General features: G+C 40.9%; 1 protein-coding gene across 2 annotated transcripts in view; it reads left to right on the forward strand.

Annotated features, from left to right (window-relative positions):
- The first annotated feature begins 9,751 nt into the window (after positions 1-9,751).
- MOB3B (MOB kinase activator 3B) overlaps positions 9,752-26,386 on the forward strand; it is an 86,735-nt gene continuing 70,100 nt past the window's right edge. The window contains exons 1-2 of one of the 2 annotated variants that reach the window (XM_064736130.1): positions 9,752-10,003; positions 21,945-22,059. The gene's annotated coding sequence lies outside the window, so the exon portion shown is untranslated. Of the gene's footprint in view, positions 10,004-10,119; positions 10,409-21,944; positions 22,060-26,386 lie in introns of those variants that run through there. The other variant, XM_064736131.1, reaches the window with a different exon arrangement.

The following is a 26,386-nucleotide window of genomic DNA, read 5'->3' on the forward strand; positions in this document are numbered from 1 at the left end:
ATAACCAGATCCAAAACAATTAGGGCCTTGAAAGCTTTGAATTTTCCTGGGGGACTTCCAAGCCGCCAGTGCAGCTGTCTGACCAGCAGTGTAATGCTCTCCTGTCACAAAGTCCCACTTAAGCAAGCTACCAGGTTCCAAATTAGTTTTGGTGTCTAAGTGATGTCATTAAATAGAAGGAGAGATTAAGGCCAGATAGGAAATAGGCCAGCCAGAATCTGAAACATCAATCCATAGCTTCTCCAATTGCAGATACATCTTTCTGGAAAGTGTTAAAATGCTATGTCAGCACTCATCAGGTAAGGCTAAGGGCAAATCAAAAATATTTATCTTTGTGGGGAGGGATATGTTTTAAAGTGCATGATCATACCCATACTGTTCTGATGTGTCATTCACAACAGATTTCATGCAAGAGACACCATTAACTTTTCTATACCTTCTATATATTGTCAAGAATTTAGTAAAAAGCATGGCAGACATTGGTTCATGGTGGGTCTCCCTTCTTGAAATATTAGAATAGTGAAATTCTGCAGTTTTCATATTTGTCTTCCTTTCCTAAGATATTTTCCCCATAATGGCAGGCCAAACTAATACAACATGGACTGAACGGATTTTTTCATGAAAAATAATTCAGAGTGTGTTCGAAAAGGGATATAGCTTCCCTAAAAAATAGTGTGATCACTGAGAACTAGGGTGAAGAGGACAGTTTGCATATGATCATTTGATGATCTTATGTAAGCATAGATGGAGCAGGGATCATGGTAGCTTTAAGCAGGATTTTAGATATTCCATGGAGGACTTCTAAGAGTGGAGGGAAAATAGATTAGGAGAAAATTTGCAGGCTAGTAGATCTAGTAGTAGCCCTGCTTAACAATGTATTTTAAGTAGCTCTTGTACACCAGGAAGGAACCAGGCTGAATTCTGAGGGATACTCCTCTTGCCTCTTCATACCATTGTAGCTATATATTTCTTTCACCTCTGTGTGTCCCACGTTAAACAGAATATTTCTCTTATTCATTTCCTACTGTAGCAAATGCAGGTGAGTAGGCTGGGCCTAGGTGAGAATATAAGCTTGTTTGATATTTGATGAAACCTGGAGATCTCTTTGCTTCCTCTCCTGAACAGGTTATTGTGCATTGGTGTCCTCTTATAAAACTCTGGCAGCAGGGGTTGAAGGAGAGGGTTCCACTGAACAGAGCTCATTAGTTCAGCTGATGTTCTCAGGCAAATCAAGCATCCAGGCTGTCCTGTCTGGTGCTCTAAAGGTTACAATGATTTTCACTTGTTGGAAATATATCCTTCAGCTATATGGAATCATTGGGAAAAGCTGGTTTTGGCTGATCCTTTTTTTAAATCTGCCTTGAGTGGCTGAAAACTAAATCCTTCATCAAATAGCTCTTAGTAGAGACAGAAACTGAACCAGTGCGTCCTTTTTGGACCTGAGAGAGTCCTAGGCCCATTCATGTTATATTAATATTGCAGCAATCCCAGGAGGAGACAAAATTCTGGCATTAGTTCCAGAAAAGCATTCTTTCTGCTGTTGATAGGACAGAGGAAGCAAAGGTTTAAAACAAACAAACAAACAAACAAACAAACAAACCCCCCACCAAATAAACCCCCACAAAACCAAACCAAACAAACAAACCCACAAGAACTATAAGGAGAGGACTTACATTTTGTCAAAATACACTAAGATTTTAGCACTTTCTGATCCACACATTTCTGAAAAAAACAAGCCTAAAGAGATGTTGTCAATATAAAAGCTAAAGTAAGTCCAGAGAGCATTTTGAATATAACCATTGTCCTGAGAGAAACTTTAAGCAGTGTTTGAGTCAGAGGAAACAGTGATTGAATTTTGCTGTTTACTTTTTGCAGGTAGGAATAGCAAATAATTCTCTAATCTCAGAGGGACAAAGGGCACTGAGTTCCACTCTTGGTGACCTTCATATAAAACATATAATCTTTTCATTCTAGAAGCAGAAGATTTTCCTAGTTCATGCTGCTGAAATTGGGTAAAACTTGTTTCCATGTACTTCACAATAAAATCTGGAAGATGATACTTACTACCAGCAGAGGAGTTCTATTTTGCTTTGGAGAGTTCTAGGAAAATTATCTTAATGCAAAAGTGAGGCTACTAATTTGGGCACATGCTGCCTTTCCCCTCTAGGTACTCCAAGGTGTTTTCTCTTTAATTTTAGCATCACTCACACTGCTTGGCAAACATCAAAGAGATTTCATTACTGTAGAAATGCACAAGTCTCTGCCTCTCTCCTTCAGTTTTCAACCACAGAAAACCGTGAGAATATCCCACAGATGAGCAGAAACAGGCAGGTAGCAAGGGAAACAAGATGATTCATGCCAGTCTTTTGACCTCAGCAAGGTTTCTCTTTCACTCATGAAACTACCAGCAAATTTAGTCTGCTGGTGTTCACCTGCTTTTCCAACAAAACATGATTCCTTCCATGAGACACTGCCAGAGCAATAACTGCCTCTGACCACCCAACCTACAGGTTAGCACCAGTGTCAGACCTTGGATAAATGTTTTTCTTTTCTCCTTACCAATTTTTTGGCCCAGACCCATAATGAGCTCTCGAGGCAGTTGTGACAGACCTGGAATAAAACCTGGCAACCAACAGCACACATGCAGCAAAACATGCTTAGGCTTCTGACACCGCCACAAGACCACCAAATGCTCTGGCTGATGCCTTTCAGTTGCTGGAAATAATTTTTTCTATGGGCAACTATAATTATCAGGACAATCAGCAAAGGGAATAGCTGCCTTTCTGAATCACTGAACCAAAAAATAGGCTTTTGACAGGATCATCATAATCTCTGGCCAACATCAACAAAAAAGGATTCCAAACCTAATAAAGCTGTTGTGGAGCCATCCAATGGCTTTATTCAGAATTCTTGAACTTTCCCTCCTCATAACCTGGCTCTTGGCAGTTCTGTGAATAACGAAGTCTGGTTGTAAGAAGTAGCCATGATACAGGAGGCATTTGTGGATGCTCCATAAATCACCCAAAAGAATGACAAAACCAGTCTTAGCGTGCTTTTTGTAACATGGTATTTGCATCTGTTGCTACTACACAGCGTTTACTGAAACATCTCCAAATTGCAAAAAAAAAAAAAATCCTAAATTGGAAATAAAAAAAAAAGCCAAACCACAAACAAACTAAAATGGACACACACAAAAGCCCCCACCACCAAAACCAAAGCAAAAAATCCCCAGCACAATACCCCTGAAAATTAATGGATATATGAAAAGGCTGATTCTGTGTTTACTTATGATAGCAAGGACCCTGTTTGAAATTTACCCTAACATGTTCTTTTGCCAGGTATATCAGTGGGAGATTTCCAGATTGTATTTCTTTAGAATAAGTCAATCAGGACTGGTGGCACAGTTCCTAAATATAACAGAGAGAAGATTTACTGCTATAATATTTGTGCTTTATGCCAAAAACTTCAGTATACAGTTTCCATAGTAAAAAAAGAACCACAACAAAACTAAATAATGCACAATAACATGTGAGTCATGGACTTTGAAGTAGAGAACTTAGACTTTCTATTAAGAATACTTACACCAAAAAGAAAAGGAAGGAAAGGAAGGAAAGGGAGGAAGGAAGGAAAGGAAGGAAGGAAGGGCAGGGAGGGAGGGAGGGAGGGAGGGAGGAAGTGGCGGAAGTGGTGGAAGGAAGGAAAAGAAAAAGAAAGAAAGAAAAGAAAGAAAAGAAAGAAAAGAAAGAAAAGAAAAGAAAGAAAAGAAAAGAAAAGAAAAGAAAAGAAAGAAAGAAAGAAAGAAAGAAAGAAAGAAAAAGAAAGAAAGAAAGAAAGAAAGAAAGAAAGAAAAAAAGAAAAAAAGAAAGAAAGAAAGAAAGAAAGAAAGAAAGAAAGAAAGAAAGAAAGAAAGAAAGAAAGAAAGAAAGAAAGAAAGAAAAGAAGAGAAGAAAAGAAAAGAAAAGAAAAGAAAAGAAAAGAAAAGAAAAGAAAAGAAAAGAAAAGAAAAGAAAAGAAAAGAAAAGAAAAGAAAAGAAAAGAAAAGAAAAGAAAAGAAAAGAAAAGAAAAGAAAAGAAAATAGAAGGAAAGATAAGAGGAGAAAAGGAGAAAATTCTGCATCTTCTTTTTATAGGAAAGAAACAGTCTCCTTCTATCTGTAATCACAAGAGCGCACATGTGTGATATGGAAGGTAAATTCTCTATTTGTCCCACATGAACAGGAGGTAGAGACCACACCTTCAGCAACTCTCAAGAGAACATTCTTTCACCACTGTACTTTGGACACTCCCTCAGCAACCCCATCATCATCCTGCCTTCAGCACACAGCAGCAGTGCAGCCACAGATGTTTGCAGCCCATCTTTCTGTCTATTATGGCCTTGGCTAGGCTGGTCAACACTTTGCATGTTTCCAGAACTATCTGAGAAGCAACTGTGCTAGATCTGTGGCATACACATAAATTTCATGTAGTGTGGTATGAATGATCTGGTGTAGTATGAAAGAACACTCTTGTATTAAATATGTCCCTGTGACAACAGGCCTTCACTGTGTAGAAAGGTGGAGTTAAGTCAGCAGTTAATGCTCAGTACTACATGGTCATGCTGTGAACAGCGAAGAGCTGTTAAAGCCATGAGTCAACCGTGATGGATACTGATGTGAAGTACCCTCTGGGTTACCAGCTGAAAGAGTGTAGGGAGAAAGTATATTTAGGTTTGCATACATTGTGACTTCAGCCTATTCAAGGTTTCATTGATTGCCTGCATGTGCTGAATTTTTTGTATTCTTTCAAAATTTTTGTTTGTAATTTTTCTAAAGATAACAGAGAAAAGCTAAATCATGCTGGTGATGAAAAAGGAAAACTCTCTTCAAGAGGGACATAAAATATCTCCTCTACAGATACAAAGGGTACCTAAAGGGCTGAGATAGTAAGTGCCTTCTAGCATTTCTGTGTGCTTTGATGTTGTGTATCTGACCCTGCTTGAGTCCAGGTGGGCATTGCAACACACAGGGGCCAGTCTAGTGCCAGCATCTGGTAGCTGATTCAGAGCTTTCACATAAAATGAAACCAGTATATTTTATGTAGAAGGGCGTAAAAATGCTGTACTTTGAAGTCTGTCATAGAAATTATCTTTAAATTTAAATTGGGATTAACAAAGCCACAGCAATTTCTTGTAGACTCAAATCAAAGCCATAAGCTGGCCACTTGAAAAAGGAAAGAGGATGAAGTAGGCTCTAATTTTATCCTGCTTTCCCAAGAAAACAGTGATTAAGATAGCATCATGGTTACATACATGCCTGTATTCTTATTGTCCCCTGCTAGCCCTTTTTGTAAAATCAAGGGATAAATTAAGGGACAAAAAATGTATGTATTATGCCAGGGCAGAAAAATAGATGTACACAAATTTTGTCATGTACCAAGGAGACGAAGTTAATTTAGTCCTATCAGGCACAAGACCCCAAAACAATACAAAAAACAGGCAGAGAAGAGCCACAGGAAAACAATCCTTGTAAGATCCACTTACAAAATTTTGTTTTTTTCAGAGCATCCAAGCATACCTAATACTAAACAGCAACATCAAAACATGTTATTCCTACTAGTTCAAATTATTTGTACCAATGTGAATTGTCCAGTCTGTGTAATTCTCCATCCTGTATTCCCAACAGTGGCAGAGATTAAGCAGTCCTCAATTATTTGATGCTAAATTAAATTGAATTTCAGTTTGCTTGTACTGACAACAATTAATCTGAAGACCTACTTTTTTTTTTTTTTTTTTAAGCTGAGTATTTTGTGTAGTAGGAAGAGGAAAGAGCCTTGACTTTAACAACTTTGCAGTATGAGATTAGAATAATAGGGCATACATGACTGAATCAACTCCTGGTTGAATTCAGCAGAAGTAAATTGACTGATTGGGTTCACAGCCCTGGTTTCTGGCTTCTCTCCCAGCAGCAAAGGAGCAACTTCCATCAAACATGCTGGTGAATGTAGCCATGGCAATGATCCAGACTGCAACATGACTACAGAGAAGGGAAAAGCAGGCATCTTTCTAACTTTCAGAAAGTCAGCTGTCCTTGATGTGCTTTTCAGCAATCTAGTAATTTCTGATGGTTAGAAAATAAAGGGGTTGTGGATTGAAGTTCTGGAAAAGAATTGTGTCTGTTGTTTGACCTTTCTGGGCTCTTCTTTTGTCACCAAAAATAGGTTCTGCCTAAGCAAAGCCGGCAGGTTCTTGATATGCTTTAATTATTATAAATCACAGAAAAGAAAATGCTGTCCTCAAAGGCACTGTCTGTCCCTGTTTGAGTGTATATAACCAAATGGATCTTGTCAACTACACCTACTGCATTTTTTGAAACATCTTTCCATGGAGCATTTAGAGGGATGCAAACTTTTAACTTTTGGGGTCAATGGGAAGGCAGTTACTTGTTTTCGTTGTCCAGTTGTTTTAACAGGGAGCTTGTCTAAAAATTATTTTACTGTGTCACTGTTTTTTAACCTGGTATTGTCCTTATATCATGTTTAAGCCTTTCCAAATACCTTAGGAAATTTGGAGTTTGACAGTTTCTCTTTTTTAACCTACTCCTTCTTAGGGCTGTGATCCTGCAAACTCTCTGTATGCATGTTTTATTGTCTTTAATTTTGAACATAGAAATATGAAACACAGTAATGTCAATCTCAAACTGTTTCTGCAGGGCAGAAAAAAGAACTGATTCTGCCTGAAAGCAGGGAATTGATGATGATATAAAAAAAACAGTTCTACCACTGACTTAAACCTGCTTAAACCTTTCTGCTACCAGAAAAAAGATTATTTCTACTGCTATTTGTTCAGATATATTTGTGAGGAACATTATGGTTGCCTCATAAAAAATAGAAAATTATTTCAAAAAGGGTCACTTTTCAGGCTTTTCTTACAGTATTTGTGAAGGTGCAAGGGTTACTTCTATTATCTTTATTTGCAAGTGTTAGGAAATAAAAGTTAATCAGTCACAATAGAGTATTTCCTTCCAAGCAAAACAGTCTTCTGCCCCAGTGTCCAGGTTTAGAGCAAATTGGGGAAGAATCCCCCCAAAGGAGCTCCGGTGGGAAAAGCAGATCCAATCGGCCCCTCCCCCCAACTGGTCCGGGAGGAAAGAAAAATACCTCCTTGGAGAAAGGTGGAAAAAACCCCCTGTTTATTAAACAATAAGACCAAAACAGTATCAAAACAATGAGACCCCTTGCCACTCTAAAAGAGATGACAAACTGAGAAAACCCCGGGTTCAAGCAGCAGCTCAGTCTCTGATCAGTCTCTCAGTGCTGGAATTGTCGCAGGCCAGGCCCGGCCCGGTGGGCCACAGCTGCAGCTGCCGGTGCTGGGCTGGGTGTTCAGTCCAGAGCAGTTCCAAGAGGTCCAAAGAAAAGGGAAAAAAACAGTCCAGGGAACTTTTTTGCCCCAGCTAGCTAACACTAACTAAAAAGCAAAAGAAGAGCTCTCTGTCCCGCTGTCTGTCCGCAGACAATACAGTCAGGAGCAGGAATGTGGAGGAGTGAGTGCAGTGTCTGAAAACAAACTGCGCGCTTCTTCTCTCTCCCCCTTCACTCTCTGTAACACTCTTAAAGGTACAAAACTTATTATTATTCAACATAAACAGAATGAGACGATTGGGGATAAAAGCATCATATAGTCAACCCAGGACACCCAGTCACAACATGCTGGCAGCTTCTCAGGTAACCATCCACTTTTTCTCCTCTGGTTTGGCAGCCAGTAGTTCCTAATCCAACCTCTCATCTAAGAGGCCACAGATTCAGTCCTTCCCTCAGGCCAGCTAAGGTTCTGCTTTGACTCTGCCACATGGAAGCTGCTACCTCACTTCATCTCCAGATTGAAGGGAGATAAAAGTTGGGCCTTCTGTGACAGTACAGATGGGATCCACAGCAGGGCAAGAGGCCACCTTCTTTACCTCTCACAGTGGGAAAGGAAGCACAGTAGTTTTCAACAAACCTGGTTGATTTGCTGCTATTTTCTGCAAACCAATTAAGTGGATGGTTCTTGTTCAATGTTTGCCCCACTGCTCTTGTTCACAAAACACCTTCAATTTCTCATGATTATTTGTCTTGCATCTTTGTCAGGCTGTAGCCTTGTGGGTCTTTGCTGCTGGAAAACAGGGAAATTTGGGGTTCGTTCACTCCGTGAAACCAGGATTTCCCAAACTCATTCTGCATTGCTGTTGGGTTTGGATTTTTTCCACCTAAGAACAGAGAGTTTGGCATATAACCACCCTACTTTTAGTTGAGTGTCAGTGAAATGGGTCTCAGCTGTTATTCTCTCTCTTTCCTCCCACCTCCTGCTTCTTTTTTGTCTGCAGAAAAGATGGGTCAGATGGGAAGGTGTAAGAAATCTGTGTAGGCATGAAAAAGAAAGAACTTTTTTTCCAGTTTGTGTATATATATATAGTCAGCTGGGAGAATGTATGTAATGGTTGGGGTTTTTCCCTACTGAGACAATCAGTACAATATAACTGCAAAGGTGGGCGTTTCTATACACATGACTGTGCATCAACATACTCCCAAAAATGCCATGGGTTAGATAAACCAAAAATCTCATTAGCTAATAAAACAGTAACATGGATACTGTTATTTATTCTATCAGTCAACCCTGAGATAAGGGTTTGTGTCTATGCTGATGACTACCACATCAGCTGGGATACTGTTAAGGAGGCAAACTCCTTCAGAGCACTGTGTCTGCAAGGAGCTCAGTGAAAGAGGGCTATGGGACCAAGGCTTTTACTGCTACTGCTACAGGTTCTGTGGTTGGTCAGAGTCTCATATTTGTTGCCTAAACTGAAGTTAGGTTTTCTCCTAAAATCTAATTTAGGTTTTAGGTCTCTTCCCAGAAGTGGTCTCTTCCCAGAATTGTCCTGCTCTCGTCTGCAGTTGGGCAGCCTCGTCTGGAGACCAGTGTGCAGTTTTGGGTGCCATAACAGAAGGTATAAAGCCATTAAAGAGGGTGTGAATGAGGATGACAAAGATGGTGAAGGGCCTTGAAGGGAAGCCAAATGAGGAACAGCTGAGGTCACTTGGCCTGCTCAGCCTAGAGAAAAGGAGACTGAAGGGAGACCTCATTGCAGTTGCAACTTGCTTGTAAGGGGAAGAGGAGGGGCAGGCACTGATCTTTTCTCTCCAGAATATGAATTTGTGACCAGTGTCACAAACTCACAAAGTCCGTGAATCAGGTGACCAGTGACAGGACACAAGGGAATGGCCTGAAGTTGTGTCAGGGAAGGTTTAGGCTGCCTATCAGAAGAAGGTTCTTTACTCACAGGGTGGTTGGGTACTGGAACAGGGTCCCCAGCACCAAGCCTGACAGAAGCATTTGGACAAAGCTCTCAGGTACAGCTGTGACTCTTGGGGATATCCTGTGCAGGGCTGGGAGCTGGATTTAATGATGCTGGTGGGTCCCTCCCAGCTCAGGATGGGCTGTGATTCCGAGGGACACGGGTTGACCCTCTGGCAGGGCCGTGTATGCTGGGGCCGGGCAGAGTGTGCTGGGGCAGGGGCAGGGGCAGTGCGTGCTGGGGCAGGGGCAGTGTGTGCTGGGGCCGTGTGTGCTGGGGCAGGGGGACTGTGTGCTAGAGCCGCGGGGCGCGCTGGGCCCGGGTCACGCCGCGCACGGGCAGGGGCGCAATGCCCGCCAGGAGGCGCCCTCCGCTGCGGTAGGGCTGCGCGGGGGCCCGGGGCCGTCGGGGGTGGCGCTCGGGGGGGCGGGACGGGCGCCGATCCGAGCGGAGCCGATCCGAGCGGAGCCGATCCGAGCGGAGCCGATCCGAGCGGAGCCGATCCGAGCGGAGCCGATCCGAGCGGAGCCGATCCGAGCGGAGCCGATCCGAGCGGAGCCGATCCGAGCGGAGCCGATCCGAGCCAACTCGACTCGACTATACGCGGGGGAGCCAAACCAGGCTGTTGCGTTCTTTTCCCGGCCCTCCGGCGAGGAAGGCACCTGAAGGAGCGGCGGCGCCCACAGGGGTGGGAGGTAAGGCTGGGCCGGCGCACGAGAGGGTGGAGGGTCGGTCCTGCCGCCCACAAACTTTCCGCCGTGAGCGGAACGCGTTCGTGGTGCGGGAGCGGCTCGCCCGCTCCCTGCTGCGCTCGGTCCAAGCGGAGGTGACAGCCTTGCTCAGCTCCTCCGAGCCCGCGGGGACTGCGTGCTTTGGGGCTCGGCCGGTGCAGGCCCCGCGGGGTGGGGCTCCTGGTGCCCCGCGGCCGCGCTGCCCTGGCGCCCCCGAGCCTTCTCCTGAGGCGGGGGCGGGCGGGGGCGGAACGTGCCCCTGGTGCCGGCCGGAACGACAGGTGGTGGGCGCTGCCTGGGAGGATGGGATGGTGCTGGTGAGCGCGCTCCGCTCCGAGCAGCAGCGGCTGGGCTGCAGCCCGCGCGAAGGTGCGCTTTCCCAAGTGCTCCTCTTTCCTTTTACTGTTCTTTTTTCTTTCTTTCTTTCTTTTTTTCCTTTTTTTTTTTTTTTTTTTCCCTGGGAGGGGAGGGGGTGTGCGTTATCTGTTTATTTGTTCGTTTCCCTTTTCCCCATCCCGTCTTTCAGAGGTAGGTCTCTGTGTTCTTCCTCCAGAGCTTCAGGAGCCGGCCCGCTGCTGCGCGGGACCCGCGGGCTCTCTGGACCTGCTGCCCTCGGCGGGTGCCCAAGCGCGGGCGGACGAGCGGGGCCGGGCCGGGCTGGGCTGGGTTGGGCGCAGAGCTCCCGCCGCCTCTCCGCACCGTGCTCTGGCGCAGGGAGGCGAGGTCCGGAGCCCTGCGTGCTGGTCCTGTTGTAACCGTGTTGAGCAGATGGGTGGGAGTCTCAGCCGGGAGCTTGTCGTCTTCCGTGGCAAATGCTGAGGCACAGCCTCTTAAAAAGGGCAATTTTGCTGCCCGTTCTTTAATGCTGTGTGCGAAGTTAGTGTCTCAAGAAACGTGCCGTGCAGCTGATCTGCCAGGTCTGTTGTGAAGACACAGGCTCGGGGTGCTGGATTTTGCTTTCGGTTTGCAGGGTTTCTCAAGGAAAAATGATTTGTGTTAAAGTATTTGTTCGCTAGTGGAACACAGTATTTGAAATCCCTGCAAGTCTTTGCAGTCACAGTGTGACAGTCTGACAGCTGCTGTCTCAGAGACGGACCCAGGGCTTGTTACAGAGAAATGCTTAATTGCCGGTGCAAGGACTCACACGCCCTAGAGGTACCCGCTGTTGGCTTAAAAGAGAACTGCAGTGCAAGGCCAGGCAAAGGCTCCTGGAGAGTCCTGCTTGAAGGTGATTGACCCTGCAGATCATCTGTCTTCTGGCAAGACTGCTGCCAGCCGGCATTTGAAGATGTAGAAGCCTTCTTGCTCCCATTTGATGGTCAAATCAGCCTGTTCTGGGATTGGTTGTGTGTATACAGCTTTCATAAATAAAATATTCTGATTGAATCGCTGTATGGTGTTCTGAAGGATAAAGGTGTTTGAGGACTCTTCCCAGCCCTGCCTAAATTTCAGCAACTTTTAATATAGGCATCAGGATTGCCTCTGTTCTCCGAGATTTTCAGTTGTATTTTACACACAGATATAAATTGTATTTAATAGGAGATGCTTCTGAGATATCTCACTTGTGAGATACAATGTTCTGGACATACCTAAATGGACAATTTGTGTGCTGGTTGCACTGCAGTAGGTAGAGGAGAGCCTGTTTCCTGCTTTTCCACAGCAAAGCATGTTGTTAAAGATTTGCACAAGTCTCTGAGTGAACCAGTAATTGTGACCTGTGAACAGGTTATGCTTCCCTGCTCCATGGCACACAGAAAGGAGCATTATGAGAACATAAAAACAACCCAAAAAAATCCAAATGAAAGAACAACAACAACAACGACAAACAAACAAAAAACAAAAAAAAGGCAAAACAAATCTTAAAAAACTCCCAAAAAACACCAGAAGGAGGAAACTGATGTTTTTTAAACAGACAATACACACATCTGAAAGTGGACTGTAGGGTAGAAAGAAAAGGAGCACAAGATAGAGTACAGTCAAGCAATACTGAAATCCAGAAAGTGCTAAGAGAAAAGGAGGTGGGTGCAGAATGGCAGGATGTTGCTTGGCATCAAGCTTCTTGCAGTGATGATTTTATGCAGTTTGCTGGTGTGTTGGTGTAGTAGCTGATGCTGCTTAGAACGCATTAGCGAGTGATGTGAGACTTGGGACTGGACCAGATCACTTCAGTTTCTTTGCTGGTGTTTCCTGAAAAATATTCTTTATTAACTGCCAGCAAAGTACCTGGAATCCTTAGGCCCCTGGGGAAGGTATTTGTGTTTTGGAACAGAAACTGAGAGAAACAGAGAGGTCATAGTGCCCTGGGAACAAGGACCACAGAGTAATTTGGAATAGCAATTGTTTAAAAATTTTATAGGACAAACATGGTGCTCATCTTTGTTTAATATTTAGTCTTTGTCACTAGTTAGGTAAACTGAGATTTCAGATGGAATTTTTTAGACAAAACACAATGCTGTTTTCAGTTTTCTGTTTTAGGGTATTATCTCAGAATTAGAGGCTTTGGCGCCTTTGACAGATAGATTAATGTCTTGTGAGCCTCTTCTGAGCCAGTGACTTGGGCAAGAACTGTCCAGATAAGATGGAGAGAGAAACCTAAAATGAGTCAGCTAGAACTGGAATTTTAAGCTGAGTATTGCAGAAGTAAATTTATTTCCAGAGAAACTATACTGTGCTATGCCACTAAGGTTGTGGTGATGGGTAATTAGCGTATTAGTATATTAAAGGAGAAATACTTACGGAGGAACTGCAGATACAGCTGAAGATCAATTATATGTGGTGTAACTGAGAGGTTCTTTTAAAGTCATTTACCAGACAAGAAAAGCAGAGGAGGTTTTGCTCACTGTTCTTGCTACTCAATCTTGCTGCAACACTCCCCTTTCTCTTTCATGCTAGTTCTCATATGCAGTGGGTCTTCTTCTCTGATTTTAAAGCTTTACCTTTGAACAAAACTATGGATTTTATTTGTTTGGGTATTTTGGATAATTTTTTGTTTGTCTGATGGGCTCAATAAAAGGTTCAGCAACTATTAAAGCAGGACAAGGATATGAGATTGGAAAGAGGGAAAGGGAGGAAGAAAGAATGTAAAACTGGGTCATCTGGTCTTGTGAACCATCACTGTTGTTTGATTTCCCCTGGAAGGACAACAGGGGACTTAGCCTAATCAAGTAGCTTAATGGGACCACACTTTTTAACAGCAGGGGGCTCTTTGGCCAAGAGTTTCTAAGAACTGTTTGGTCTAGGAAGTCTGTCATCAGTTTTAATCTAAGACATCTGCTGCTTCTGCTGTTGAAGGCATTTGCTTACCACACCAATATAATCAAATAAAAAATAAAAAGTTTTTTTTTATTTTGAAGATTCAACATACCCTTATGCTGACAAAAGGTATAGGTTTTTAATTTAGAAAGAATATAGTGAATTCTGTGGATAATAGCATGCACTACATCCAGATGGTTGGTAATAGATGACCACTTCTGTCTTAATAACAACTCTCTTTCCACTGCAGCGAGCATTAGTTTTGGATCTTGGATTTTTGTTTGGGTATAGAAAAAATGAAAAAAAAATTATGCCACTCTAAAGTTTCAAAGCAAATTCTAGCAGATAGAAGAATGCACCCTCTGGAGAGGGTGCTGAGCAGGTGTTTAAAGCAGCCTCATGAGCCCTCATACCAGGCATTGACTTGGGTGGCACTTCCAGTGTCCTGAAACTGGAAAGGTGTGAGGGGAGCTGATTTCTTGCCCTTTGGTTATTCATTCCTTTCTTCAGCTCTTCATCTCAGCAGGATTGCAGTTTATCTTTTCCAGCTCACAACTGTCTGTATTTCAAAGTAATCCAACCTTTCATTGATCAGTATAATACAGTACAAATGCTAGGAGCTTTAACTTTTTCTTCTTTTAACCAGGGAAAAAAATAAAGAAGATCTTGAAATTTAGTCTCTTCTTTTTTTTTCTTAAATGAAATTTTAAGTGGCTTTGAAATTTTTACTAGTTTTAATAATTAGTAATTATTTTCACTTTCCCATTTTAGTGTCTCCCTCCCTCCCCCCACCGGCATGGTATTAGAGTGCTTGATGAAGATAGACATTGAAGTGGTGTCTATTCACAGATATATTGAAGCCAATACACTAAAAAAACCTGAACAAACAGACATGGTTTTGTTTCTTTTGATCTCCAGTTACAGCAATGATAGAAAGTTACAAAAAGTTTAATTGTAAGAGATATGTGTAACAGCATTAGTCTAGAATTTTTCATGAGAACGTTCAGTACTTAATTTTTGAGTACTCATTTAAAGAAAAAAAAGGCAATACTTAGCTATTTGACTTTAAATAGTAGAAGACCATATTCAGTTTTTGCAGGAGTAGAAAGTTGCATATTGTTTCCTCAAGGAGGGTTAAGACTGAATTCCAGGTGAGAAATGTGAAAATAGTATTGATTACAGTTACTTCTTTTTTCTTCTATAAGATACAGTTAACTGTAACTTGTGAAAGTACAGATTTTTTACAGAGAGCTAGTACGAGCAGTTCTTAAATAGCTGTGTTCCCTATAAAAGCTTAGCTGATGTCAGTTAGGTAAGCTTACCTGGATACCCCAAATTATGATCTGATGAGGTCTCTCTTCCCCTCTTTCAAAAAAGCCCAGGCAGCCTGCATTTTGGAAGTGTGAGTCACAACTGACAATGAGGAATGCATGAGTTAATAGGCATATCTTTTTTCTGTTCATTGAGGTTCCTCCCCAGAAGAGCAGATGGAGGAAGGGAATGTTTCCATGCTGTCCAGGGATGAGCTCTTTTTAGGTCAAGGTGCTGTCATTACCTAACCAAAACATGCTGTGATTCCATGGAGAACTGATAGAATCCAGTTGGAATCCACTAGGCTGTGCAAGGTTGTTACTAGTCATAGCTGCTGAAGTCTGTGCTGACTCTTGGCTTTTTAGAGACTGGAATCTAAGTGCAGAGCAGAGCAAAGAAAGTAAAATATAAACATAGGTACATTCATACAACCTTATGTCATCTTGCCTGATACATTATGCATAGGGAAACCTCAAGGTCACAGCCTTCAGTTTGTCAACTTGCTTGAGTTTGGCATCCAAAATTGGTTTACATTAATTCCCCACAGTAATCACACATTAAAAGCAGCAAATGAAGGAAAAAAAAATCAGAGTTAAGTGTACTTGAACATATTTTGCAGACATCAAATATCACTTCAGTGTCAACATAGTTGCGAAGTGTTTAAATTAATAAAACAGAGACTGATTAATAAAGTTGGGAATGTTACATTATCTATGTGCCAAACTTGTCTTATGTTCCCCATACAACCAGTTAAGAACTGAGCTCTCCTGTTGGTGATTGAAAGCAGAATTGTATTCAGGAGTCTGAAGCCCATTCTTTCCTCCCTGTCTCTGTAAAGAAGGAGCATATGAGAGGGGAGTGAGTGGGCCTGATTTCCCTAGCCCAGTGTCTAATTTGGATGCCTAAAATTAGGCAGTTGTAAATACCCTGTTGTTGCATTCCTGGAATAAGGAATTATCCCAATTCATTGCCATAGCGGCATGCAGAATCAGTTTTCCCCCCCCCCCCCCCCCAAGTGAGAAGGGATTTTTAAATATCTGCTTCATTTGAATTAAGAAAAAGGAAGGCAACCCAAGTTACAATCCAGCCATTAAACTTCTTAGCAAAATCTCAATATTCTGCAGGTAATGGTAACAGTACATACATTTTTTTGTGAAAATAATCCCTTTTTCTTCCCCAGTTCCAGAAGTCATGGACATATTTTAACTCCTTCTTACATTCAAGTTTGACATATTCAATTTATGATGAAAATACATGAGAAATGAGATATACTTGAAGTTATATGAAATCTGAGGTGGAAAAAATCCATGTTAGAGGTCGTTCAGTTTTCAAATGAGTAGGGAGTGATATAGAGACCATAGGGTATTCAAGGTGTCTTAAGTAAAGGTTAAACTGATGAAGATGATAATTTGAAGTACTGCATGATTTTCTGCCTGAATGAAGGAAAGAAAGATGGAAGAGGGATGGAAGAAATTTGTTAGTATGTGTTCATACAGTAATTCTTTTCAGATTAATTTTTTCTGCTTATGAACTTGAAGAACATTGAATGCATACATATTTTACATAGTGTTGTGAATCAACATGTCCTGAAATTCTATGCTATAGTTATTCAATGTGCTGTATATATACAGAAAGCTATATATATAAATCTGTCTATATATATAAAAATATAAATATATAGTACATGTATATTTATTTCATATATGTATATTTCATATATATAAATATATCTCCATAGGCTGTGGAGACAATTATATTTGAAAAATAAAGATCAAAGCTGGTAATTGACTTTTCTTGTTTGGGAGGACCTGTCATTATTTTTTGAGTTTAAAGATGTCTTGGTCATCTTACATTCTCATTTCTTTTGTAAAATAAGATCTTCATAATGCATAAGACTACAGGAAGGTCCATCTTCCTTATGCATGTCTGCATCTTGTACTTTTTTCCTGAGTGAAAGTACTGCAAATAAAAAATCGATGCAGTAATGTATGTAAATTTTTCAGGTTGTAAATCAACTGTTATTTTATGTGGAAGGACTACAAAACCTTTTTAAAATAGTGCAAAGAAACAATACAGGAGCAATATCCACTTGTCTTTTTAAAGACCTACAGAAGCAATGATATCAAATGCCCTTTCATTTGAGTACTCTACATGTTTAACTTAGAGCACTGAATGTTTTTTGAAACCATGTCCCAACTGTCAATTTGAAAATTATTAAAATGTGGATATGAAAAACATATCAAGATGAGGGAAATTATTATATTATTAAAAAGAAACAAAACATAGAAGATTTTACCTCTTTATGTAGTTTTTTTTTTCAAAAGACTGTCAAAAATTCTGTGACATGTTCTCAGTTCCATTTGAACTGCTTCCCAGGAACAGTGGCTGTATTGCTTATCTTTTAAGAAATTGGTGATTCTTTGAAAGTACTTTTTTATGCTATATGTCGAGCTTTTTAGGATCCATGTTTGAAAACTGTTTCTTGCTTTTGATTGTTCTTCTGACAAACATGTCTCCAGTTCTTCAATTTGATGATGAATTCCATTTTGGAAGCTCTCAATCTTGCTTGTATTCCAAACATCAACAGGAAGATTTTTGCTAAATAGTTGGAAGATGTGTTGAAGAAATTCATAGATGATCCTTGTGATGTTCTTCTCTGTGACCTTGGTAATCTCTACAGGGAATCTGAAATCAGTTGTTTCGCTGAGACATTGCTGGGGAAAATAACCACCCATTTTCCACAGAAAGCTCATGATATGGTAGTTCACTTTGTGTCCTTGGAAAAGACAAACTGAACGTGAGATTTTGATGTACAGTGCCATTATCATGCAAATTTGCAGTAAACTTCTCTGAACCATAATGGTCATGCTGATGAAGCAGTCAGCACTATTTTCCTTTCCTTTTTGCAGATCTGTAAGCTTGCAGTTTCTTGGTTGTCTTATCTTGCTTTCATGCTTCTCTTTCACATCTCTCAATTTATTTCATCTGTACAACACGCTGGGTATTACTCACTGTGTGGGAGTTGCTCTTTCTAACAACTATGGTCCTGCCAAGGTTTACTGTTTATTTCAGTTTCACACAGTTGCAAAGGTTTTGCTCATTTCTGCTGTATTTAATTGAAAAATGAGTAAATCAGTCAATCCAGTGATTCACAGGATATTGGCAGATTAGCAGGTTAGAATGTGGTAACTACATTTCATCTTATATTCTTACTAGAATTGGTGATCCTGCTTGAAAAATTTTACTTTTGTGCTTAAGTTGGCAAAGACAGTAAAAGATAATCACATCCCTGGCCAACAGATATGCAACCAAAGCAAGATGTAATTTTATTGATTTAAGAACAAATATCTTTTTAGTAGGATAAATTGTTTTGTTTGGGCAATGGCTTAAATTTTATTAGCAAAATAACCTTTTTGTTGACACAATCATTGAATCACTAGGGGCACATGTTGCTATGACTAGGTTGGCAAAAAAAAGAAGTATATACAACTCTTGAGACAGATGCCGTTTTCTCCAAAATCTCTGATAGTTCACTGTTCAGAGAAGCTTTGTTCTACTCCATCACTTGATGAATCAGCCTCAGTTTTTAAATCCATTAAGGAAAGCATGCTTTTACCTAAAAAAGGGGAATGCCTTACATTTCAGAGTAGGAATATTCTTGTTCTGAAGCCTCCTCCCATTGTCTCAAAGTGGGTTCTTTCACCTGGTTTGTGAGAGAATCTGGCTCTGCTCATCCACTGAAATGCAGAAGAAAGCGTCTTTTAAATCCAAACCAGTCACATCAGTAATCGTCCACAGTTATTTGGTTTATTGCTCTTAAATCCTGTTCCTTCTGACTCTCTTGTTCCTCTGAGGTCTGGGTCACTATTAAGCCTTCTGTGCCTTACCTTGTGAGATGTATAGGGCCTTCTGACTCAAGCATTTAACTTGCATAATAAATCTCATCCTAGAAAAGACAGCAACATTCTGGCATATAGAAACTCATGAGTGAGTTTAATGTCTCCAATTGGCTACTCTGTGAGTTGCAGGAATGGCCATAAAGCTGCCCCAAAAATCAGAAGCTGTAGCTTCCCTTCGCCCTTACAGATAGTTTTTACTCAATATGTGTCTCTGCTATTTATAAAAATTTCTTTTTTTTTTTTTTTCTCTGGTCTTCCTGAAACTACAGGGTCTCCTGGAGGTTCCTTGATATGTTCCCCTGGTCCCCTCATTCATTGTAAAAAATTTCTCCAGCATCATAATGTTTCCATGTTTTCAGTGACCCTTACTGCCTACAAATATCACATTGATTTAGGCCAGAAGAGTGTGTGTGTGTATTTGTGCAGGGGAAGTGGGGCCTTTCAGGCCCCAAGCCCCTTGCTTGGGGCTATCATGTTTCTTTCACCTTTGTAATGCCAGTCTCTTTTCTTTCCACAGTAACATGGTAATCAGTCTAGCCTAAGTATGACCCCAGCTAGGGTAACCTAACTGTTAGGTTAACAGTTTTCAAAAGCTGAAACCAACAGATCACTTCCAATTTGACAATTATGAAATATAAGAAAGGACATGTATAAAACCTGGCAGACCCCCGCCGCTTTTTTTAAAGTTGTTGTATCCCTGCTTGCTTATTTCCCTGAGTCTGGCCAGCAAAAGGACTAAAATCCATACTTCTTATATGTTCTTTATATTGATCCATATTCTCTTCATCCATCCCCACTCCTATGTTATATGGTGGGAAAAGGAGGGAACTAACACGCATCTTCTGCCTCATCCCCCCCTGCAACACATGACCTTTGCCTTAGTACATGACATCAGCATATCTCCTCCCAACATACACTTTTTCTGAATACCTGGGTCTCTATACAGTGTCATAAAAGCATCAGCATAAACCCATTTACCAAGTCAGCAACAAAACATCAATTCTAAAATAAAACCACAAAAATCCATTTTTCCCATTCACCAATTTATAAGATGTCCACTACTGCTTACAGTATGTACGCATTTTGTCTTTAGTCATTGGATCTTCCCCAGCTTTTCAAAATAAAACCCCAAGAGCTACAGGGTAGAATTGTTGGACTAGTTTGCCAATACTCCATTGCCCAATTCCATTATCCTTAGGTTCCAGACTTCTAATACAAATAATTTTTTACTCTCTGGTCCAACTCCTTGTTGTCAGAGAAAGGAAAAGCCCTCTCTTCCATCACACAGTTTTGTCTGTAACAATTTTAATGCCTAGGCATTTATTTATTTATTTCCCAGTTCTGATGCCCTGTTGATATTTACACAGTGCCCTGACCTTGTGTCAGCAAAGATAGGAGGACACCTCCTCTCTTTCACACACTATTTATGTTGTGTACAGTGATAGTCACTGTTCCAAATCTTCCTTATCCAATTTACACAGAGCTTGAAGTTTTCAACTACCAATCCCGCTGGTCAGCCCAGGACTGCTCGCACTGATCAATTACAACAAAATGAAATTTGATACTCACCAGTCTAGAAATTCACATCACTTTTGCCCTTGTTCAAATATCTCTGGAGTGTTTTACCTTTGAGTTGCTCACCACCTCGATGCTGGTAGAGGATTTAACGGAGTCTCCAACCAAACTGGTGCAAATTCTATTTGATCTGATTCTCCTTTGCTGGTAGCAGCAAGGTGATCCAGGCAAGGGAAGGCTTTATAGTTCCCATTTGGATCACCTAGATTGTTGTCCCAAAATGGGTTCTTTCACCTGTTAATGCAAGAGGCTGATCCACACACAAAGCTGAGGTACTTGATTTATTTAGAGTTCTGCTAGAAAGGCGTGCTGGGTGACAAACCTGCAAACCCAGCACACAGACTATCAAAGCTTTTTACTGTTTCTACATTTTAGCAAACAAAGACATTAATGTTCATTTGTTACAAGTTACATAATTCTGCTATTAATTAGTGTTCTGTCTTCTCTTGGTTTAATTTTTCCCTTGCTTCTTTTGCTAATTAGTCTGCTCGCTCCGTCTTTCTCTTCCTTGAGTTAGTGTGTTTCTTGAGTCCATGGTTGTTATTTTCCCTTGCCAGAATTACCCTTTACCCCGTTGAAGTGTTGGCTTTTTTACTTCCTTATCTTGGGAGTTCTGCCAGATGACCTTGTGGCCTATAAATTCTGCATTCTTTGTGTCTACTCTCAGTGGCGCATCATTCTCCCCCAGCTCTGCTAACCTCCTGCTAGGTCTGTGATCATTGAAGCATGACAAGCCCTAAACCTTAACAAGACTATTCTGTGAGCAAGTAAATAATCTTTCTAATACCTGGATATCACTCTTGTGAAAACAAGCTCTCAGGAAGATTGAATTCACTTGTGTTGGTAGGAAAATGTCCCATCTTCAGGACTACTCCAGCTGGTGTAAGGCAGAAATTTTTCTCTCAGGGTCTGGCTGATGTACTTCTCTGACTATCAGGTCTTTGGGCCAGGCTGTAGTAGGACTGCAGGTAGGCACCACTGGATAAATTCTAAGTGTCTGAATCAATCTGAGCCTTTGATAATGACACTTCTAAGAAAGTGCCACTAAGCCCTGTGGCTTGAAATTGAAGTGCTTTGTTGGTTCCTGAATATGCATTAGCAAAGTGCCATGTTTCTATGTATCGCTGACTTCCTCTTGCGCAGTACCACCTTTAGAACTCATTCCTATAATCACAGTATAGGAGGTCACTGGTGGTTGAAAACAAAGACTGAATTAACCATTAAGGTAAGCAAAAATTACGAAGTATTCAGCAGGCAGATTTGCTTTTCTTCTTGTGGGAATCTTTATGGATTGCTAATTCTAATAATGAACAAAAGTGATTTACCTTTATGTTATTCAGTCTGCATAATTACAGGAATATTTGAAAAAGAATATGGGAAATGTATAAGTTCAGAAATATTTGATGTTGTCCTGATTTCATCTGGAATAGGATTTGCTTTTTTCCTAATTGCACAATGTGTTTTAGATTCAGCAGGAGGATAGTGTAGATGAAACATTAGTGATTTGGCTGTTGCCATTAGAACTGATGTTTCCTATGTTCTGCCAATGAACAAGTGCAGAAGAAGTTGGAAGGGAGCCCAGCGAAGACAGCTGACCTGAACTGATCAAAGGGATATTCCACACCAGAGAACATCATGCCCAGTGTATTAACTGGGGGGAGTTGTACAGGAGCTGCGGCTCTTTCACTGGCCAGTAGGTGATGAGCAATTGTATTGTGTATCTCTTATATTTTTTGGGTTTTATTCCTCTTTATCACTATTTTTGTGGTTGTTGTTGTTTATCATTGTGATGATGATGATGATATTACATTATGTGTCATTTCTTAAACTGTTCTTACTTAAACCAGTGTGTTTTACTTTTCTTTCAGATTTCCCTTCCCACTGGGGAAGGGGGAGGAGTGAGTGACTGTGTGGTTCTTGGTCACCAGCTGGGGTTAAACCATGACAGATGCAAGCAGTGAAGGAATTCCACAATGAAAGAAGGTATTTTTTAAAGGAAAAATAAATCCTGTTGATGCTTGGAAGCATCTATTATAGTATGACCGAGTGAAAAATTGCTATGGATAAGCAGTTTCTTTTAGCAAACCAGTGAATGACTTCAGTAGTTACACAGTAGTATCCTAGTTATATAAGAACTCTCCCACAATTATTCTTGTTTTGCTTCTGCTGATGCTAAGGCTGTAGTTATGTTGTGGTATTGTCACAAATTATCTATACACAGAGGTCTTCAGAGAAGTTAGTTTATGAATGAAATATGTGGTAGGGATGTCTTTGTGTTTGAAAGACTGAAAAGAGAATCAGAAGGACTATGGTAGATTTGGCACATTGATTTGCCACAGATGTGTTTTTAATTTTAATTTCGCGTACATGTGTATGGATCTATTGCATTAAATGGAGCAGTGATTTAAATCAAATAAGGACCAGTCCTTTCATCTACTAAAGTAACATGAGAAGCAGCTTAGTGCTGCGTAACAAAGTGGATCTGATTCACTGTTCAGTGGTTCTATTCTGTTTATACACTCTCATACCTCTTTTCCTTCCATTGTCATTTCCTAGGAAACCCATGAAATATTTGATTGTTGTGGGAAAAAAAAATAAAAATTCCAAGTGGAGATTAAGCAGTATGGATTGATTGTAAGTGATGAAGAAGAGAATATCCTGTGTAAGAACCTTCAGGTCAGGGTTAAGGATCAGTGACCTGTTTGCTTTGTGCAGCTTGTCTAAGGACAGGTCAGGACAATTGCTTCTCAGAGTAGATGGAGAGGATTTGATGGAGTCTCTAATCAAACTGTTGCAAATCCTATGTGTCTACCTAATATTATGTGTCTACCTAATATTATGCATAACCTCCCTAATTTGGGGATATCTGAGGATCCACATGGAGATTACCATCTTCTAAATCAGAACTCTTCTTTCCTGAAAACAGAGGAGGGAGATAAACACATTCTTTCTTGTAGTGCAAACCAGCCATCCTGTGACCAAGCACCTCACACTGTCTCTTTCCTTATCTCTTCCTGTAAATAAGAAAATACTTTTCCTGTGGGAATGAGAAAAGTGGCCTTGAATGACTGCGTCAGAAGCTATACATATGCTTTAGTTTTAGTGCTTCAGGATTTTGCATTTCATTGTGTTCTTGCCTCCTAAAAACTTCTCTGAAGTCTGGTGGATGAACCAAGATTTGCTGAAAAAAACATTTTTTTGGTCTTCTGAGATAGAATATGGTTGTTTGGTTTGGATTTTTTTGGTTGCTTCTTTTTGTGGTTTGTTTTTCTCAACAACAACAACAACAACAACAATAATAATAATTTTAAAAATCTGTCTGTCACAGATGTCTGTAACAAATGTGAGCATCAAAATGTCTTGTAGTTGTGCTTACATAGCCTGTTATGTTTCAGTGAAGGCTAAAGAACTTTTGGACTGAGGATCCCATTTTGCACAAAAGCAGATGACAATATGAACATTTCATGGCTCATATGGGAGGTGAAAACAAAATCCAGAGGATAAAGGTGAAGGTCTGGTACAAAGGACTAGGTGTCAGCTGAATGGAACTGAGATCCCATATCTGAATTCACCTAAATGAATTTGTCTAGGTTCAAAGTTTCTTAGTTTTCCTGTATTTTAACTACGTCTTTCTTTACAAAGTAGATATATCTAGTTAGTACATGTCTTGGGACCATTATACAGTTTTACCCAGGCTATTTGTCAAGATTGTCTAATGGAAGCATTATGAATAATGCAGAAAAAAGAAGAAAAATAAAGGGTGGAGACCTGAAAATCAGTTTTGACTTTGGGCAACCCGAAATTCTGAGATGCTACTTTAGCTGCTTTAGCTTCCATATTGTCTTTGCTTCCCTCAGCATTGCCCTCTTTTCTTCCTTAAGAAGTAGTAATGATAAACTGTTAGTTTATGTGATAAAAACTTGCCTGTGCTCCACAAGGTAGTGCAAAGAAACATTGGCAGGTGGGGAGGAGCCTTAGTAACCCTTTCCGCAGCTGCTCCCAGCCCCTGGATCACTGGATCCTATCTCCTCAAACCCAGAGGAGCACAAGGGACAGCGGCAGGCAAAGACCCAATGTAAGGATGCTGAGGAAAGGCCCCTTCCAGCATTGTGCTGGGGCAGCCTCATCCCCATGGCATGGGAGAGAAATGCATCAATATGGGCCCATCCTGGAGCACCTCACAGACTTCCTTGTTTTGCTGCCTGGAGGTAGAGGACACATTGCAGCATACACAGGAAGACAGGACTTATGGGATGCTTAGGGGAGAAATTAAAAGCAGGAAAGGGAATGGAACTAGGTTGTTTGGGAAGGAAAAAGCATGTGAAAATGGAGGGAGAAAAATGACTGGTCATGTTTAAACAGCAGCTGGTCAAAACTCTTCTCTGTTATGACCTGAACACCATTATGCCCTCCCAGCAAACTCCATTTCTAAATATTTTCCTGGGTGAGGGACTGTTTGACTTTTCAAAGGAATTTCCATCTGGCTGCATTGTCTGACTCTTTGGGTTAGATCTTCATGACTAATGTTCTCATCTGCTTGCAATCAATTGTAATAAACAGTTAGGCTAACTGTTATTGTTCATCTGTCTGTAAGAAGGTCATCTTGGCAGCTAGTGAAAGAGTGGTTATGAAAACACTACCCGAGAAATAGGAGATACAAGGTTCCTAATGCTTTTTCACCTGTATGAGTTAGTGCTAGTCTAGTTTAAGTTGAGGTGTTGTGTGATAAAAGAAGAAATCAAAATGCCAGATTAGATTTGCTTGGTATTCCTGCTGAACAGTGTTTTTGTTTCTGGGAAGCGTGCATCACCTCATTTTTCCCCTGGAAAACCCTTAGGCCTGAATCACAGAATCCAATAAACATAATAGGAAAAGCTCCACTGACTTGTTTACCCACAACTGCAGAGGAAATATTTCACACTGAATGTATTTTAAGAGATCACCATCAGCCAAATTACTCCTGGGAGCAAGCCTCTAACAGGACATGAATGATTCCAAGCTTAAGGTGAAGTTTACTGCACACAGCCAAATTGATGTGATGGTTAACTTCCACTCAAAGAGCTGGTCCTTTTTCTCTCCTGTTTGGCCTCAATACTGCTTCAGCTTGGAAAAATAGTGTGACTGGAAAGCTAATCACCTTTCCTTTCTCTGGGCAGGAATGATAGTGATGAGAACAATCCAGAGGAGCACAGCCAGTAGGGTGGAGTGGATTCTGTCCCTCTGCTCTGTTCTACCTTGGTGAGACCCCACCTGGAGCACTGCATCCAGCTCTAGGGGCCTCAGCACAAGAAAGATGTGGACCTGTTGGAGCAAGTCAGGAGAAGAGCCGCTGAGTTGATCAGAGGGCTGGAGCACCTCTCTTATGCAGAGAAAGTTGGGGCTGTTCAGTCTAGAGTGGAGAAGGCTCCGGGGAGACCTTGTAACACCTTCCAGTACCTAGAGGGGCCTTATAAGAAGGCTCGAGAGGTGCTTTGCACAAAAACGTGTGGTGATAGGAAAAGGGGGAATGGCCTTAAGTTAAACGATGGCTGGTTTGGGCTAGATATTAGGAAAAAACTCTTTACTGTGAAAGTAGCACAGGTTGCCCAGAGGGGTTGTATTAGTTTATGAAACTAACTAATGTGAGTTTATGGTCTTGAACACCTCTAACTAATCCCATTGTTAGAGGTGTTCAAGACCAGGTTGGATGGGGCTCTGATTATCTAGTGGAAAGTTTCCTGTCCACAGCAGGAGGCTTGGAATGGTCTGTAAGGTTCCTTCCAATTCAAGCTATTCTATGGTTCTATGTGCTTAGTGATGAGATTTTTCCTGTGTTGGTCAGTAGCTTGTTTTCTTCCTCATTCAGCAGTTAATTTTGTGTGCTCTGGAGGACTGAGTTTATTTTGAGGGGTTTTTTGAGGTTTGAATGGCTCTTTCAAACATCATTGAAGGAGGATGGTGGTTTGTAAGGTTATTGTTAAGCAAGACAGACACTTTGGACTTCCTTGTTCTTGGAAAGTTTTGTTTCCATGAAATCAGTTAAAAAATGTAATAGAGAGATAATTAAATGTTTTCCCCTAAAAAGTTCGTAAAAGTTAATAACTTTCATAGAGAACTAAGAAAGTCTAAGCAATTATTGCTAAGTGTCATGGCTGTGGCCTTTTTGTGAAAAACTGCAAAATAAGGTGGGAACCAAGAATGTTTACATCGCTTGGTTTGACAACAGGCATAATAAGCATGCCAAATTCAGCTTATTTATTGGTTTTTTAGTTGTTGTTTCATTTGTTTGGGGCTTTTGTGTTTGGTTATTTTTCCTTTCTTGTGTACCCAT

The sequence above is a fragment of the Zonotrichia leucophrys genome, chromosome Z (assembly GCF_028769735.1).
Source record: "Zonotrichia leucophrys gambelii isolate GWCS_2022_RI chromosome Z, RI_Zleu_2.0, whole genome shotgun sequence".
NCBI classification, from domain to species: Eukaryota; Metazoa; Chordata; class Aves; order Passeriformes; family Passerellidae; genus Zonotrichia; species Zonotrichia leucophrys.